This window comes from Bactrocera neohumeralis, chromosome 3, assembly GCF_024586455.1.
Source record: "Bactrocera neohumeralis isolate Rockhampton chromosome 3, APGP_CSIRO_Bneo_wtdbg2-racon-allhic-juicebox.fasta_v2, whole genome shotgun sequence".
In the NCBI taxonomy this organism is placed as follows: Eukaryota; Metazoa; Arthropoda; class Insecta; order Diptera; family Tephritidae; genus Bactrocera; species Bactrocera neohumeralis.
The window spans coordinates 17,475,438-17,495,556 of NC_065920.1; the positions used below are offsets into that span (position 1 = coordinate 17,475,438).

Sequence of the window (20,119 nt, forward strand, 5' to 3'; positions counted from 1 at the left end):
TTTGTGTTCCTTTCTCTCTATATATATTTTTTTGAACGAAAGTTCATATGACACCAGGTGCTGACTTGACGAGTAGGAAAATAAAAATGTAGACGTTCACTTTTTGTTGAAAGATTATCCCTATAGAGTTTATATATGTATGTATGTAGTTCATGTAAGCTTGTATTAAAATATTTTATAGAAATATCTTCTTCTTCTTCTTTACTGGCGTAGACACCGCTTACGCGATTATAGCCGAGCTAACAACAGCGCGCCAGTCATTTCTTCCTTTCGCTACGTGGCGCCAATTGGAGATCTTCCTCTTCCTCTGCTTTCCCTGACGGGTACTGTATCGAATATTCTAAAAGCTGGAGTGTTTTCATCCATTCAGACGATATGACTTACCGTAGCCGCTGTCTCCTCGCTGAAGTATCTCAATGTCATCGACAGCGGTATTCGCCGTTGTCAATGCGCAAAGGACCAGAATTTTTCCGCAGACTCTTTCTCTCGAAAACTCCTAACGCCGACTCATGAGGTGTTGTCTTCGTCCATGCCTATGCAGCATATAACAGCACGGGGATGATGAGTGACTATAGAGTTTGGTTCGTCGAGAGATGACTCTACTATTCAGTCCGAAAAAATAGTTGTTGGCAAGAGTTATTCCGCGTTGGATTTCGAGACTGACGTTGTTGTTGGTGTTAACGCTGGTTCCAAGATTGACGAAATTATCTACGATTTCGAAGTTATGACTGCCAACAGTGACGTGGGAACCAAGACGCGAATGCGACGACTGTTTCTTTGATGACAGGAGTTATTTCGTCTTACCCTTATTCACTACCAGACTCGTTTGCTTCGCTTTCTTACCCAGTCTGAAGAAAGCAGAACAAATGGCGCGGTTGTTGAGGTTAATGATATCAATATCATCCGCGTACGCCAGCAGTTGTACACTCTTATATAAGATAGTAGTATCTTCCTTATTTAGTTCTGCAGCTCGAGTTATTTTCTCCAAGAGCAGATTGAAGAAGTCGCACGAAAAGGAGTCGCCTTGTCTGAAACCTCGTTTGGTATCGAACAGCTCGGAGAGGTCCTTCCGATCCTGACGGAGCTTTTGATATTGCTCAACGTCAGTTTGCACTGCCGAGTTAGTTTTGCGGAGATATTAAATTCAGACATAGTGGCATAAAGGCAGCTCCTTTTCGTAGCTTTGAAATCGATGAAGAAGTGGTGTGTGTCGATCCTCTTTTCACGTTTTTTTTATAAGATTTGGCGCATGGTGAATATTTGGTCAGTTGTTAATTTTCTAGGTCTAAATCATTACTTATAAGATCCAATCCCTTTGTTGACGGTGGGCTTTAATCCTTCACATATTCCGCTCGATAGAACCTTATATGCGTTGATGAGGAGGCTTATCCCACGGTAGTTGGCGCAGATTGTGGGGTCTCCCTTTTTGTGGATTGGGCAGAGCACCCTTAAATTCCAATCGTCTTGTATGCTTTCGTCCGACCAAAAAAGCTGGTGCATGCTGCTTAACATTTCTTCGCCGCAGTATTTAAATAGCTCGGCCAGCGATTTAACGGCCCCCGCCGCTTTGTTAGCCTTTCAGAAGGTTAGTTGCTATTCGAACTTCTTCATGGTCGGGCAATCGAACGTCCGCCCCATCGTCATCGTTTGGGGAATTGGGTTCACCATCTCCTGTGGTTCTGTTTTCACTGCCTTTCAGCAGGTTGGATAAGTGTTCCCTCTATAATTTCAGTACGCTTTGAGCATCAGTCAATAGATTACCTCTGGGGGTTCTACAAGAACATCTGAACAACTGAAAATTCTTACTTCCAAATATCCGCAAGGGCTTCTATTAAGTAATATTTGATATTTGGTCCTTGAAGTAAACTGACAATGCCTATAACGAATTCACCTCTATTCCTTGGCCATATTTCCAACCGAAATTAAGATTTCTAAACAAAATTGTATGTTCACATTTTTCTTAATTATTGCTTATTTTAAAATTTGCTATGACAGCGTAAAATTTATATCTGTAAGGGCTATCCAAGCAGCATTTGCTTTTCTAATTTTTAATTGTTGCATAATTTTAGTTATTTCATTAGCTGCGGCTATAATGTGAAAATTTATTGCTGAGCGTGCATGTGTGAGTGTGCTGTGTTATGTCATGATATTGCGTTGTTACCTAACAATATATAATATATACATACATATATATGAACATACATATTAACATGCATATACAATAAGTATATGCACGCATACATCCAAAAGATTCTATTGATTCTCGCCGCAATATTTCTTTGTTCGTACTTCATCGAACGCAGCACTTTGAAAAGGCAACAATAAAACAAAAACACCTGTAACACTATTTAGAAGTGTCTACCTGTATATTTTTTGCATATGTTGTTGTAATTTCAGATAACAACTTTGTAAACAATGCGAAGAACACAAGTGTTCTCGGTTGATGTTTGATGCTGTTTCTATTCAGAAACACAAAAAAGCAACAACATTAACCTTGATTTTGTAACATCAGTCGCCATTTGCCGCATTGAGAAATTTATCGAATTAGAACTGAAATTAGTTTTAAGCAGCATATATTTTTTTTTTTCATTTTGTTTTTTAAATCGTTCTTTGTATATTTTTGCATTGTAAGCGCGAGATTCAGGCGTGTGTCGCTCATTTGATTCTGCGTTTTTATATGTAAATTAAATCTTGAAAAATATTCAAAACGCGGAATTAGAATGCCTCGCTGCTTATTGCAATAAAAATTTAAATTATAGTGATTCGTTAAGAATTTACATTAGCTCAATAATTTAAAAATGTTGTAAGGAAATCGCTTACAGCAAGCAATTTGTTATTGTAGCCATTCTCTAATAATATATATTTTATTTTCATCGTTTTATAATATGTGAATATTTTTATATTGTGTAAGAACTGACAAGGAGCATGATCAAGCTTGTAAATACCTCAATAAAGAAGTGTATAAATTTTTTTCGAACAAGAGCTGTATTATGATCTCTTAAAATCAAGAAAGTTTGAATATCTTTTAAAATAAGAAATCTTCCGGAAAGGAGAACATATGAATGTTCAAAAATTCACTCAGAGGATCGGTTTCCAAGCAGTTTTATAAACCATATATGCGACTCATACACCGACCGCCATATTTGGCATAAGGTTTTGTTAAAGTAACGAAAGTAACAATAAGTAGTACTATATGGGAATTTGTATAATTCCTAGAATTTTACATATTTTTGGCATTCACTATTATGCCTTCAGCTAATTTTGACGAAAGTTTGAATATCTTGTATTAGGTATCTTCTTCTTCTTTATTGACGTAGACACGGCTTACGCGGTTATAGCCAAGTTTACAACAGCGCACCAGACGTTCTTCTTTTCTTGTTTGGCGCCAATTGAAGATTCCAAGTGTAGCCAGGTCCTTCTCCACCGGACTTATCAGATGTTTTCATCGTCTATGCCTCTGGACTAGCACTCTGAGTGACTTTTAGAATTCGATCCTTGTTTGTCGAGAGAGGACTTTACTTTGGTAACCCGCAATTACCATTACGTACTATATATGAGGTAATATTGCTCCCAAGGTTTCATCGAGGTATCTCATATACAATCACCAATTATTAGTTATTTGAGGGCCAGGTTAAGTTTTCGTCCAATTTAGGCACAAAGCTACACTGTTATGAGTAAAACAGATATTGGGCGATATAAGCGATATGAAGTCACCTGGAAGTTCGAATGTCATTGCATTAGGCATATGGAAGCTGAAGGAAGTATTGACGCTATTCAAACAATTCTTTACATACAGACATACTATTATCAGGAAAGAAATTTCTCTCAATTTCAATTATATATCTAAGATATTGGGTGATAATTTTTGTGTCAAAAGTCAACTATTGGTACTGGGGTTCTCATATTCGGTAACTTAGAGGAATGAAGCGTTTTGGTTCGATTCGGACAATTTTTGGTCATAAGGTGGCATCCCTCAAAGGCACTATTCGTGCAAAACTTTCTCCCGTTATATTAATTGCTTCTTAATTTGTATGCCGGAAAATGGAAGAATCAAAAGAAATTTAAAATTTTGTCATATAGAAAGTAGGCGTGGTTGTAGTCCGATTTCAGTCAGTTGCAGCCGATTTTCTTAATGTGACATAGTCAAAATCATGGCATGTACCGAATTTGGTTGAAATCGGTCGAGCAGAACCCGAGATTTCAGGTGGAAGAGAGGACCCATTCTTCAAATTTAACCCCAACGTTGTTAAACCAGTGTAATACTATATTGGTGGTAAAATTTAATGTCTCTGAAATTTTTTTGTTGTCCTAAGTTAATTTATCTTTTGGAGTTTGAGAGATAAGTACATTAAACCTAATGTATAGTGGAGCCACGCCCACTTTTTAAAAGTTTTTAACCCCTGTGCCAAATTAAAGTTATATATGTATCTTAATTTAGCGCTTAGTTATGGCCTTTATAGGTTTTTTAATGACGTTTTGTGGGCGTGACTTGGTCCGATTACGCCCCTCTACGAACTCGTTCTTACCTTTTTGCCAATGACCTATATACACTAAGTTTTATTACAATATCTTAATTTTTAATAGAGTTTTTACAAAACTACTCGGTTTTCAAGTCGTCTCATCATCCTTATCATTTATTTATACATAACCATGTATCTAATTCGATAAGTTTTAAGTGATCCTTCGAAAAAGGGTGTCTAGCGTTGTTCATGATAACTTTGGTTAAAATTATCAAGGATTTATTATCAAAATTTTCAAGCTTGATGGCATCTTCCCAAAAAAATTGCCTTTTTTAAGATAGTTCTCGAAATTTGAGGTTAATATCAAAAATTGTATTTTTCCGTTCCTTGTCTGAGGAATGTAGTGGAATTGTGTAATTTTCAAAGCGATCGATATAGTATTTTCTAAGAAATAATGAAGAAGTAATGTTCAAAGACAAACATCGTTTCGAAAATAGTTCATTTAAAGTTTGAAGCGACATTTACACTTAGGGTCTTAATAGATAAGGTTCGATAATTTAAAAAAAAATATTATAGTTTAGTGGAACTCATTGGAAACGAAAGTTAAAATAACAAAAATTGGAGGCAAATGATTTATATGTACATATGTTTGTAAATATATACAATACATCAAAAGACAAGGAAGACGGAACGTTCATTGGTTGAATTTTTAAGTGCTAAAAATGGCTTATCTCAATATCCCCAAAACTACGAGTCTATGGAAAAAATGTATATAGTAAAATTATAGGTAATGAAAAGATTTAAAACTATTTTATTAACACCTTTTCAAATAGCCTCAAAATTTATGTGAAAATTTAAATATCCAAGTGTTTGGGATTATTATTTTCATCTTGTACAAAAAAACAGTTTACGAAATTTTACGTAAATTTACCTTCTTATGTTCCAAACATATTGTTTTTTTACTTTTATTTAAAATATTAAAGAGAAAACCTCTCTTTGACTTAGAATAACAAAAATAACTCAATTTTCAATCAAAAATTCTCTGGATAATTTTTCAAATCTAATTAAAAAAACAGGAGGCCTTATATTTGCTTAAATCTCTACTTTCTGTTGGTATAAAAAATAAAATATAATAATATAATATAAATTTCAGAAAATGCAAAAAAAATCCACAAACAGCTGCTACTCCAAAATAATAGGTATTGGACATAAAAACAGCTTTGAATTCTTTGAGACGTGCATTTATCGAAATATTAAAAAAAATGATTTTTGTTTTTATTTCACACTAAGTGTGCCTCTAAAAATTAAAATTTTCAGCTTGAATTCCTTAAATATATTCATTTATAATCCTTTATCCTCTAAAATAATAATGCTTTTAATTTCTATCATGAAAGTTAATAACATTAATGTTATGACACTGCAAAATCGCATGCAATTTTCTATAGATGCAAATATTCTCACACACATACATATATTCTTATAATTTTGCATGGTTCTGATCAAAGCCAAAAGTTTCGTTAAATTTTGCATTGGAACGCATTGGAAATGAATCACAACAACATGAGCATCGCTTGCATTCTCTCAAGTAGCCATCATTGCTATTTCGGCCAGTTGTGATTGGTTTGCAGCCCGAATGTGGGTCAAAAGCGCACTGCGCCAAAGCGATTGCTCAGACAGAAGGCAATGCGCACCTTGCTAAAAGCAAAAATATGTGAGTGAAATGAGCACATTAATTAGATGTGATAATTCGTGAGCGAATGAGGAGATATTAATGTTGTTGTGGAGAAGCGTGAGCGAATAGAATGTGTGGATTTGATTAAATGTGGTTGAGTACAAGCAGGAAAGAGTATACTCAATCAATGTAGAGATAACAGCAAATTATAAATTGAAAAAATAAATCATTAGTTATTAAAAAAAATTATTTATATACTGCCAGCACTAGCAATAATTTTTAGGAGATCTGATAATTTTTTTTAATTATAAGATATAGCTGCCAAAAAAACTTATCGATTACATTCAAGTGCCTGTATATCAAGCATTCTTATTTGAGAACCCTTTTTTATTTGACGAGGCATTTCCACGATATTCATTATGGCCAATGCAACGGTATAATTTTCGAAACAATTTTTTTATATCGGATTATAATAGCATATATGTAGCTGCCACACAAACTGACCGATCGAAATCAAGGTCTTTTGAATTTGTGAAGGGTATGTATCAACCATTTTTATCAAGATTATTTCTAACATCCCGCCTTATTTAGTATCAGCTGTTCGAAGTTCTGATTCTTTGTCATGGAAAGAGAATTAAGCGAGTTAGATATAGGGTTATTTATATATAAATGATCAGGATGGCGAGACGAGTTGAATTCCGAGTGACTATCGAAGTTTATGTCTATGCAAGTGATAACTTTAGTTAAAATTAAGATATCTTGATGAAATTTGGCACTCAAGTAGGGTAGGTGAAAGGGATATAGAAAACCTATAAATTGCCATAACTAAGCTCCATAACGAGAGACAAAGTTGTTAAATAGATCATATCTCCTAAACCATTTTATTTTATAACCAAACTCGCTCAGGGCAAATATTTTTGGCATCTCTATTCATCTTTGTGAAAATGAGTGAGGTCGGAATATAAACGCGTAAAAACTAACCGTGTTAAAAGGAATAAATCTATAAATAAATATATCAGAAACCTCCTCGAAACAACTCAACAATCTTCAGTTGACTCAAAACGGTTTCCCCGTAGCGGTCGTTTGAGTTTGTCGAATAGCCAAAAGTCACACGGAGGTAAAATCAGGCGAATACGGTGGTGGATACGATATTGGTTGAAAAAATGGCGAAAAACTCACGAAGAATCAATGCAGTATGTGACGGTGCATTATCATTGTGCAAAAATCAATAGTTATCGGTCCATAACTCCGGCCCTTTTTTACGAATAGCTTCCCGCAAACGACGCATAATACTCAAATAGTATTCCTTGTTGACAGTTTGACCGGTCGGAAGGAATTCGGAGTGCACCACACCGCGATAATCGAAGACAACTGTCAAAAAATCTTTGATTTTTGACCAGCTTTGACTGATTTTTTCGGCTTCGGCTCAACTTTGCCACGATATCCGGCCGATTGATTGTCTGTTTCCGGTTCATTAGCATAGATACAAGATTCATCGCCAGTAATAATACATTTCATGGCATCCTGGTAGTCGGAAAGCATTGTTTCACAAACGTTAACGCGAGGCTTTTTTCGAAAAAATTGAGTTATTTTGGAACCAATAGTGCTTTAATTTTTCTTAGACCCAAAGTATCTTTCAAAATGGTTTTCACTGATCCTTCCGCTTTAACGATGTCAGTAAGATCTCTGACTATTAATTGTCGATTCTCAAGCACCAAATCCTTTATTTTATTCTTTATTTCATCAGATGATGTTGATGGTCATGGACGTGGTTCGTCGTCAACGCGTTCTCGACCGCCTTTGAATAGTTTGTAGCAATCAAAAACACTTGCTCGCGACAAAAAATTATCACCGAAGGCCTTTTTCAACATTCTGAATGTTTCGGCACCAGAAATTTGATTCCGCACAAAAAATTTAATGGAACTTCTTTGTTGAATAATTTCACTCATCGTAAAAATCCCCGAATGCATTTTATGTACTTCGCAAAGACCAGCGTATACTAACCACTAATGATTATTTTAATGTGACATTTGGCAAAGATGTCCCTGACAGTCATACCAATCCAGAAAAAAAATATTTCGACGAATGAAATTAAAAAGTCTTACTATTTTTTGCCCACCGCAGTGAATCGGCCAATATGCGGGTTATCTTAATGAGAATAAGATACCTTTTTCAAGCGTTTGATTCTTAAAAGTTGCAAGAGTATAAAATAATAATAAATATTTTAATAATTTTTAATATTGTCGTTGTGGTGGTCAATTTGAAAAGATTTCACTGTTCTCATAAAATCTCTAAACTTCCGAGCCCAATCAAAAAAAAATTATATTTTTATTTATATTTAATTTTATATGTGCGTACATATAATATTTTTCAAAAAGCCATTAAATAAATATAAAATATTATAACCCACCTTAATTTTATGTTATGAATTAATTAACAAATGTATGCAATTAATTTAGCCTTAATTAATAATTAAAACGAAATATGCTCAAGAGGGAAGTGAGAAACAAATTTTCTCGATTATTATTTCACTGTTCAGTATTTTTGTGTTTTTCTTATTGCCGTTTTATTTCAACGCATTTCGTACGCCAAATGCGGAAGTGTGTTTGAACAGCTTTAGACACTAATTTAGCCAGACAGGCAGCCTATAGGCCTACTTGGCTGCTTAGAAAAGTGCGTTTATTAGTAATAAATATTTTTTCTTTATGAACTGCCAGCTTTGCTTAATTTATGTATTTCGTGTTTTTTGTGTTTTTTGTTATTGTTATTTTAAGCGCCTATTCATTTTTGCCACTCGGCTGCCACTTCCAAAGCAATTGTAGCCATTTTGCAGCTTCAGGCAGACGCTAACCAATTCATTACCGGTTATGTTAGACCAAGTCATTGTCAGTCAGCTATTTTATGCGTACAGCGCTTGATATGCATGTATGTGTGTAGGTATAACTCTTTCCCCTCCGCACCACTGACCTTACGCATTTTAAATTGCGTCCAAAACGCAGAAAACTCAACTGCGTCGGCCTGTTGCTGTGCTGCTGATCTCACTTGTGACTTTAAATTCGTTTTTTTTTTTTTTTTTTCTTTTATTTATTTATTTTTGTATTTTTTCTTGTTTTTCGTTGAAATTGCTTTAGCTTATTTGTTCAGCTTCGGCACTTGAAATGCGATCGTGCTTGATGAAGTTGCTTGCCTGCCCTTAGTCGTGCGTCGATTGGGACTTGTTCAGTGCGTGTGTGTGTGTGTGTGCATATACGCATTCTGCATTCTACACCGCTCCCGCGCCTCTTCTGCGTTTCATCAATTCACTTAATTCGTTTTTTATGTGTTTCGTGTTCTCTTTGTAGAATCGCGGACTAAAGGCCCTAATAAGACATAGGCATTGTGCGAAAACTGACTATAAGTAAAACGCTGCGTCGTGTAATGAGCTTCAAGTGGGAAGGTCAAGAAAATATTGCGCTTCTATTCATCAACTTTAATTTTATTTATTGCAACTATTAGTGCTTTGTAGTAGTTTCAATGTGTTCAGTACCATCATACTTCTGTACTTTCAAAGGCTTAGATGCCTAACTGCAGGCGGTCTTAAACCGATTTCTTTTATTTTGTGTTTAAGAATACTCATAATTTCTCTAAATCATGGCCCATTTTGACTTAACTAAACTTAAAAAAGTCAACTGGGAAGTCGAAAAATTGACCTCATTATAAATATTGCCATCACAAAGACAGACAATTATCATGGAAAGACAGTCTTTAACTCAGAAAACTCTCATATGGACCGATATACCATATAGGATATAAAGTCAGCCGAAATTTTGAAAATGTTTGTATTAGTTATATAGTATGTACATATATGGGGGATGGTTAGGCGCTTTTTCGACTCAACTGCACTTTATTTATTACAAAGAAATTATTCTCTCAGAGTTTCTTAATATAAGTCATCTCAAAGATTTCTCGATATTTTCGGTAATGGAAAGTCAAATTTATGTTTGTACTGATATCCACATATCCGGTATCTGTGAGTTTGAAAATTTATATGTACATACAACTTGTAGTTCGATTTCGAACATTCTTAGTTGAAAGATGGCGCCCAGAAGTGGTTGTTTCCGACGAAGACTTGAAAAAAGTTCACAAAATAATTCTGAAAGTGAAGTTGTTCGAGATAGCAGGCACTTTAAAGATACCAAATGTACGTGACATCATATCATTCATGAATATTTGGGTATGGGAAAGCTCTGTCTAAAGTGGATGCTGCGTGAGCTCACTTTTAACCAAAAACAACGACGAGTTTATGATTCCAACCAGTGTTTCGAGATGTAATTTGTGGTTTAATTCTGGCACTTTATAGATATTCAATTTTTTTGTGAACGTAACAATAGCCAGATTTCACCCTGTCCCGTTAGAGACCAAGAACGACGTGGAGCAAGTTACTATATTTCAATATATCTGTAGTTATCGCCTGCACGGACAGACATTAAAATTATTATATTAAATGTTGCAAATTATTTTTTGTTGTTTTTGATGTAATGAGTACCGAATCCCTTAGGATAGTAAAGATTAGATAAGTTGTCGTCGACGTCATCCAAAAACGTGTTATTTTGACGGAGGCGGACCAAAGGGAGAAGGATGTCAGATGAGCATGGTTAGTTGGGCATGCAAAGAGGTAGCCAGGGTCATGCGGAGACTCATTGCACGCTGAACATACATTAGATACTCGTGCTAGCATTGCGTCCAACCTGGACCCAGAGGAATTCTTCTGCTGCGTTTGTGCCAAAAGGCTCCATCCAATCTCCACCTCGGTCAGCTGTAATACATGCACTGGATGGGGCCATCTTGAGACCTGCTCAGGCCTTAAAACACACAGGAAGTGGACCACGAGTTACGTGGCCCCATGCTGCCAACGCACTACTGCGACCTTAGCCTCTACGGCTGTGCAAACTGCACCTAGTTCGCGCACTACGCCGCCAAGCCACCCGAGTGGCCAACAGAAGACCTCCACGGTCCATAGAAGCTCAAATAGGCAGCATGACTCCCATTCTGATCATTAATAAAAAAAAAACAAATTAATTACTCATCAGTGATGCCGGACTTTAGTGATTGTCAAATAAAGTTAAAATAAACTAAATTTTATTATTAAACAACAATATACTAAATAAGCGTGCTCTTTTCTATCGCCAAAAAATTTTGAATTCCGCTTGTAAATTTTTGCAGCGGTTTTTTCTTTATTTGAATTTCGTTTAGTTCCCGACACACACACTATTGCATAAAACATATGCCTAGCACATATTAGTATATAATTTAGTTGTTAAACTACATGAACGCATTTAATATACTTATATATGTATATGTTATATCTATGTATATACATTTATATATGCCCAAACACATACTTACATGTACATATATGCAGATATTTTATTTGCTTTTTTCACTTTTGCTTCCTCTATTGCTTTTTTCTGCGTTTTTCGCTTCAACTTCTCTATGAGTTGACTATTTAAATGGCAAAGCAGCTTTTTTATGGGCGCTAAAAATGGAACAAAAACGCACTGAACGCATAATATGCCAAGCGGCGCAGCATAAAATTTCATTTTCAACTGATATATTAGGCGCGCACACACAGCCAAACATGCGTAAGCGCACACAATTTGCCTATTTAAACGCTTACACGCATACATACACATGCAAATATACATATGTGTGTGTGTGAGTTTATTCAAATGAACTAACAAAATTTTAAAGTCAACGGCGACTAAAATTCAAGGTTATGTTCAGGGCTCTGCGCACACGCAGCTAACGCACCGATAGTTGGCGCTGACGAAGCGGCCGAGACGCTGAAGGTGGGGCGAAGTGTTGTTGAGAAGTGCGTTATTTCGGCGTTCAAGCTGTTGGAAGTGCGTTTGGCAACGCGCCACCGCTGCTATTAACAGCTTGAAGTTTGCGGGTGACAATGCGGTTTTTTCAACTCTTCCATTTTAAATATATAAACCTACATATATATATATATATAATATATATATGTGTGCATATATACATTTATATATACCTGTATAATATATATATTATATACATATATATTTTCTATATATTTTTTTTTTGGCATCGCTTCGCACTTTTTCATTACCGCATCGCTGACTAAGCAGCGCCTTTGTTTGTCGGTGCGTTAACATTTTGTCTATTGTTGTGCATATTTTGCTCTTGACTGTTGCAGCAGTAGCAACAGCAGCCATAAATCAGTCGGTTGCCAACTCACGCACAATTCAATGCCTTTTTGCGTGTTTTGTTGTTGTTGCTGTACGTTTTTTTTTGTTTTTTTTTCAAAACATAATAATTATTGTTGTTGCATGCACGCAGCTAACCAAATATTAATAATGCATACATATACATAATTATATTTGCGGCAGTAAAGTAAATAAAAGCGAAAAAATCTGTTCAAACACTGTGTGGAAGCGTTGAAAATGCGACACGCATTATTTATTCAACTGATTTCTATTTGCAGCGTAAAAACACGCAACTTTTGTCTGAATGCGCTCCGACCCATTAAGTAGTACATATGTATGTACATATGTGCGTGTAGTTTGCAATTTACACATACATATGTGTCCTTATTTTCGTTAGTTAAGAGCTCTACCAGGTTTTTCTATTCAAAATATTTGTAATTAAACAATTTGGCGACGATTATAAAGAAAAATGGATCATATTTACTATAGACTTGTGTATATAACATAAATATTATATTCCCAAAATTTTGATATTTTTAAAATAGAAGTGGGAAAATATTGCTGTGGGCAAGAAATAGTAAGACTTTTTTATTTTTAATTTCGCGCGAAAACCAATTCGTCGAAATATTTTTTTTTTTTCGAGGTTGATGTGATTGTCAAAGAAGAAATTCAACAAGGAAGTTCCATTAAATTTTGTGTGCGGACGTCAATAAAGTAAAGAAATTGGGTCATGAAAATCGACGATTAACGGTCAGAGATCTTACTTGCATCTTTGGAATATCGGAAGGAGCAGTGAAAACAGTTTTGAAATATTATTTGGGCCTAAAAAAGTGAAAGCACGATTGGTTACAAAGTCACTAATATTTTTCGAAACACAGCGCCGCGATAACGTCATTGAAATATTGCTTTCCGATTACCAGAATGTCATTAAAGGTATTATATCAATGTTATATGAACCGTTTTCTTAGATTATCGAGGTGTGGTGCACTCCAAATTCCTTCCGACCGGCCAAACTGTCAACAAGAAATACTATTTGAATATTATGCGTCGTTTGCGTGAAGCTATTCGTAAAAGGAGCCATAGTTATGGACCGACCACGATAATGCACCGTCGCATAGTTGGAAGTTCAAAAAACTTTATATTAGGTATATTAGGGCGCTAATGACTTGCTAAATACTTTCCAGCTGATTAACCTATTTTTAACATACAGAATTACGATTATCAGGAAAAGAGTACGCGCATACGCTCTGGGTTCTAAATATTCCTTATGTGGGCGCTTGAACAGGTATGTTTCGATCCACAAGTGCTCCTTGTATCTGCGATGCGCTATGCCAAATAACAGTTCTATGTATATCTTAATTGAGGGCTTAGATTTACCTCCAATGACATTTGATGGGCGTGGCAGTGGTTCGATTATGCTCATCTACGTATGCGTAATTTTTTACCGTATACTAAGCTTCATTACGATATCTCAATTTTTACTCAAGTTACAGCTTGCTCAGACAGGCAGACGAACAGTCATTCGGATTTGATTGGTCTCGTTATCCTGATCATTTTATATAGACACAACATCATACCCAGGTTGATAGGGGAACAAAACTATCATACTATGTACATGTTGCGCCAGTATAGCCAAGATCCATTACACGGCGTATGAGTAACTTTCTCTAGCAAAGAGATTTTATTGGAATTTCTCTAAAAACTTTTGGCTCTGCCCATTTTCTGACACTTTTAAATTAGTAATTTTAGACTTATCAGCTATTTATCACATATAGATGATGTTTTGAAAATTAAGAAGCTACATATTTATAAAAAGGTTATTAGTTATATTAGCTTGTTAGTTATATGAGGTCTAGGGCGAGTTTTCACCCGATTTTTTTCATTCAAAGCATAAATATGCACTGTTATAAGAAAAAACACACTCTCTCAATTGTATTAAGATGACTCACATATTTGCCGATAGATGCTATATAAAGTCACCCGGAAGTTCGAAAATCTTTATGTTAGGTATGCGGGGGCAGGAAGTATTGACCCCATTCAACCCATTTGTAGCACCCAGACATATTCAGCAATTTTAGACAATTTTTGGCCATAGGATGATACACTCTAAAGACATTATAAGTTCTTACTATATTTGCGCTAAGTATATTTGCATACATAAGTTGTGTAAAATATACATACACTTATTATAGGGCGGGGACAGGCCAGTTTTTAATTTTTTTTCTATTTGCCAAGGAACGCGCATACCAAGTTTCGTCAAAATATCTCAATTTTTGATAACGATTGAATCATTTACGCCCTAATAATGAGTCTAGCTAAAAAAAAATAGTTTTTAGAAACACGCGCTTAAAGCTTAATTGATTGTACCGAGCGTCTACTCCTAAGAAAGTTGCAGCTCAAAACCATGTGCGATATACACATACTACATACAATTTCAATATGTTAGTTTTAAATGTATAAACTATTCAACAAACGTTTTTTTCACACTAGCTGTGCCCTTAAACATGTTTGAAAAACTATTATAAAATTTAAAAAAATCATGCTATATATTTATATATATATATAGCCACATGTACAAGTTCCCAGTAAGTACCTTGCAGTAAAATCAATCAAACGTCAAATTACAAAATTACTAGCAATCACCCAATATACATATCAACACTTATGTGTATTATGCACGCACATACATACATACATGTGAACATATATTGACAGAACACGTGATGACCTTTAATACTTCCTGTTCAACGACTGATTACGAGCCCTTCAATTTCAACGACAATGTAAAGATGGTAAATAAATTCATACAAAAAGGGGGGTGGAGGTACCACATATATACTGAAAAGGCAATCATTTGCAGTGGCGTATAATTATACAAACCTGCATACATACATACATGGCGCAGTAAAGTATTCACTTAAAATGCCAACAACAACGGTGTAATTTATATGTAATTATAAAAATGGAAATATAAATAAAAGCTCAACTGGTAGTATAATATATATACATATACATATGTATATAAATAGTAGGAGATATATAAATGTGAATATACAAAATATAATAATTTTTTACTGCACTATTTACTATTTTGTTTAATTTTTCTCACTGTGCGTGAAACGTTCATTCTCAAACCGAAGTGCAGCACAGCCAAAAAAAAATAACAAAAAACACTCAACAACTCAGTCTCAACAAAGCGACACAACTGTCAAAATAATTTTGTCGCTGCTACAACAACACACAAATTGTTGAGTTTTTCTAATGAATGCTGTGGTCGCTATCAAATAAAAAAAATGTTTTCACAGTTGTTATTATTGGTTGTTGTTGTTTTATGTTAACCTTGATCGTCGCAATGTAACAGCAACAATTAACATGTTAGCAGAAAAACGCACCAACAACAATAGCAGCGATAATAAACGCTTTTATTAAATATGCACACACACAAAGGCATATACATACATATGTATAAGATTTTACAGTGATAAATAGACGTACCTATACATAGGCATATATACTTAACTCAATGCAACAACAATACTTTAGGCCCTTAATACACAGCAATAGCAGCCATTCAAAGCATAAAAAGCACTCATACGCACCTCCGCGCCATATGTGTCTGTGTGTGTGCAGGTATGACTCTATCAATGTAGTTGTCGAACGTGTTGGCGCAGCGCACAAATGAAGTATGTACAACTTTTCACTGGTCAATTGGGCTGACGAACGTTTGAGCGCATTTCGGTCGCTCAGCCGAGCATACGCTCTGATATATACATACATGTATATACGAGTATATACATATATGTATATAATTATACTTATCATTCAGCCCTGAAAATTATTTTCATCGAACACATTTATTCGCTTATTTCTTTGTTGCTCTTTTTAAATTACAACTGTGTATTTACACATGTTTTTTTATTTGTGTGTGTTTTTAGGGTCTCGTGCTACCAACTTGTATGTGCTATAGTGTGCTTGTGTATATACATATGTATGTATGTATTCGCATTTTAAAGTTCGTTTATATTTACGTGTTTTGTTCTTATTGACTTCTATATTTCCTGACGCGGAACTAGTTCTTACAACAAATGCATATACATTTAAACAAAAAACATGTATTTTGTTTCCATATAGTATGTATGTATTTGTTTATAAATATTTACGAGCAGATTTACTCAGCAAATACTGATAATAATTACTCTATTAATAATGGTACTCGTAGTAACAAAATTTTGAGGAAATAATATATTTTTTAAACACTTTAATTTTTAGTTAAACTACTCACTTATTTAAACAATATATAACTAAAAACTAAACTGATTTTAAAAATATATTTATTATTTCCTTGACATTTCTACTGTATAGGAAATATTAAGTTTGTTGCGAAGTTGGTAACACCAAGAAGGAAACGTCATGATTTGCGTGACGGAGCTGAGTCGACTTAACCATGTCCATACATGTGTATATGTGCGAAGTAGTCCCACACTCCTTGTAATAAAGTCCTTTTCTCTCTAAGAAGCTGTCGGAAACACCCATACTCAACCACTATTGGATGTTTTTGTCATACAAACTGATTGGTCAAAATAAATTCCTTGTATGGAAAAAATTTTTATTTGCAAAGATTTTTTTACAAAACTTGGCATAGATTATTTCTGAAGGCAGAGCTACAATCTCCGAACAACTTGCTCAGATCGCAATACTAAACATACGACTACCATACAAACTGATCGTTTAAATTAATGAAACGGTATAAAACTTTGCACGAATAATGCCTTTGAAGTATATCATCTTAAAAATTGTATAAATGGAACTAAAAATGTTCAAACGCACAGTGGCACCTCTCCATACATTTCTTGGAAAAAAATAGAAGGAGTGGTCGTACAACAATGAAACTTTGCAGAAACATTTCTCTGGATACAAACTGATCGTTTAATTGCCAAAATTTTTATTTTTTGACCTAGGGACTTGAAATTCGGAAAACCGTGGAAAACCACTGCCACCCACCTCCCATATAACTGAAAAAATTTTTATTTTTTGACCTAGGGACTTGAAACGGTAAACTCCTGCAAAGTACGTTAAACTTTACCTTGATAAAAATCCAATATAATATGCAATGTTTTAATATGTAACAGGCGAAAAAGTGTGTTAGTTTTTATTTGTAATATTATACAAGCACCATATCTTTAACAATGGGATCTTTCGAATGATCAAAAATTATAAGAAATGGAACTAAAAATATTCAAAACTAAAATGGACGGTAATTGGCGGTTGTTTTTTTTTTTTAATTGAAAGTACAGACTCGGAACTTTCATTTTTTTATTCCATCAAAAAATATAAAGTTGATATTTTTTAGTATAATTTTTGAAAAATTATAAAAATTAGCTAACTATGCCAATTTCAATAAAATTTTTTTTTTATAAACAAGTAGGTGGTATATTTTCACTAAAAAATAAAAGAAAAGCATATTTTATTGAATAACTTTCCGTCGACTTCTGTTAGTTTTTTAACTATAAAATTTCACTTTTTATAAAAAACCTTGAATTTTTTAACGAAATATGTATCGGTATACATAGTTGACTAACGAAATTATCGGTGAGTTGATTGAAATCTAGTGAGACTCCTTTCCTGATAATAGTGCCTTTGAGAATAAAAAATGGTGAAAATTGGGTTAATACTTCTTTTAGCCCCCATATACCTAATAACGGGGATTTCAATAGGACCGCTCTCAAGCGTTGTTTTTCTCTGTGACGTCGTTGTATCGAATTTTACGAAAAGATCTTGGCCTACACCTGACAATACCAAATTGCCGCAAGAAATGAAGCCGCTTGACCACCAGAATCGTCGTAAGTTCGTGAATTGGGCTGAGCAATAACTTGAAAATGATCCGGATTTTCATCGAAAACTCAACTTCAGCGATGAGGCTCATTTCAGGCTGAATGGCTTCATCAATAAGAAAATATGTGTTATTGGTCAGGCAGCAATCCAGACGTAGTCTTCTTTGCATCCCGAAAAAATAACGGTTTGGGGCGGTTTATGGGCCCGCGGCGTCATTGGGCCGTACTCCTTCCGTGATGATCAAGACCGGCACGTTACTGTGAATGAGAATCGCTGGCGCTCAATGATAACCGAATATTTTTGGACCGAATATTTTTGCACCGAATCGAATGATATGGACTCTGACAATATGTGGTTGATTCCTACAGGACGGCGCCACAAGCCACACAGCGAATGTCACAATAGATTTATGGAAAACCAAGTTTGGTGAATGTGTTATCTCACGAAATGGCCCGCTCAATTGGCCGCCTCGGTCGAATAGTCGATTTGACTATTTCCTGCGGAGCTACGTCAAGTCTATGGTCTATGCCAACAAGCGAAGGACAATTGATAAACTTCGATATCGAACGTGAAATGCATCAGTATCGGCCGATTTGTACTTGAAAATCGTCGAAAATTGGGTTCACCGTCTGGACTTCTGTAAGCGTTCCCGTAGTGGTCATGCAAGAGAAATCGAGTTCCTTTCATAATGATATCGAATGTACTTTCACAAAAATAAAGAATTTCATTGATATCCCAAACCGTTATAAAGATTTTCAAATTTCCGGGTGACTTTGTACCGCATATACCGGCCAATATGTGAGTTCTCTCAATAAAACTGAGAGAGCGTGTTTTTATTATAACGGTGCATATTTGTGCTTGAAATGAATAAAATCGGGTGAAAATCGCCCTAGGCCCTATATAACTAACTAGCCATATGTACCTGAAGGTACTTCCTGGCTTCAATTCTTGCAAGTTGCAAGAGTATAAAATATTCTGTTATACCCTCACTTGGTCTTCTTTCTTGTTTTGAAATTTATTTCGTACGTTTCCTAAGTGCTACACAATTTCTCAACCCTCATTTGCACGCAGTTGTGCTATCATGGAAGCGAAAGCGTGAATATGTCCAAATAATAATGAAATAATTTAATTACCCCTGATAACATCATTTATCGCAGCTACTGTTACTACAACATTACTCATACGCCCAGTACCCCCATATATTGTCCTGTAGAAATTCCCACACGCAAAATAATAAGCAAACAACGTCAGAAAGAAATCAAATCAAATTTTTTATTTAGACATATTGCTGAGATACGAGCATGAATGTGTATGAGAATCAAGCGATTATACTAAATGTGAGTTTTTAGCTTATATTTTGTAAAATTTTATGAAATACTGTATTATAATAAATTGTCTAATTAAATTATATCTAACTGAATAATAAATTGTATAATTACGGCATGAAATTCAGATGTGTGAATTCATATCAGAAATTCAAACTCCAATAAAATAATTTGGCTAGTCATTTGTTCATATATTTTGCTATATTCCATTACATTATTTATATAAACATCTTTTTATTTATTGAGTAATCTAATATAATTTTCTTTTTATTTTATTACAGCTCAATTATCAATGGGGTAAGTGCTTAAAATGTTTTAAATAATATTTAAAAAATTTAAATTATTAATTTTTAAGATAATTTTCCGAATTTCGAAAAAAAAATTATAATCAAATTATAGCAAAAATTACTTTAGTAGCTGAAAATTTTAATTAAATCTGAAACAACATGGAATTATAGTTGTTAGAAAAATCTTGTACTCCTTGGTCTGTGAAAATTATTTTAAGCGGACTGGTGTTATATTACTCACTCAGTGAAATATTTTGCTCACATTCTGCAAATCTAAATGCTTAAAAATAAGAGTATGCGGTTCTAAGCATACTTTCTTAATATCTTTGAAATT

At 34.6% G+C, this 20,119-nt stretch overlaps 1 long non-coding RNA gene across 1 annotated transcript in view; it reads left to right on the forward strand.

Annotated features, from left to right (window-relative positions):
• LOC126752095 (uncharacterized) overlaps positions 1 to 19,796 on the forward strand; it is a 320,020-nt gene extending 300,224 nt beyond the window's left edge. Inside the window, exon 6 of the long non-coding RNA XR_007665957.1 lies at positions 19,780 to 19,796. This is a non-coding gene — a long non-coding RNA (uncharacterized LOC126752095). The remainder of the gene's footprint in view (positions 1 to 19,779) is intronic.
• The last annotated feature ends 323 nt before the right edge of the window (positions 19,797 to 20,119 follow it).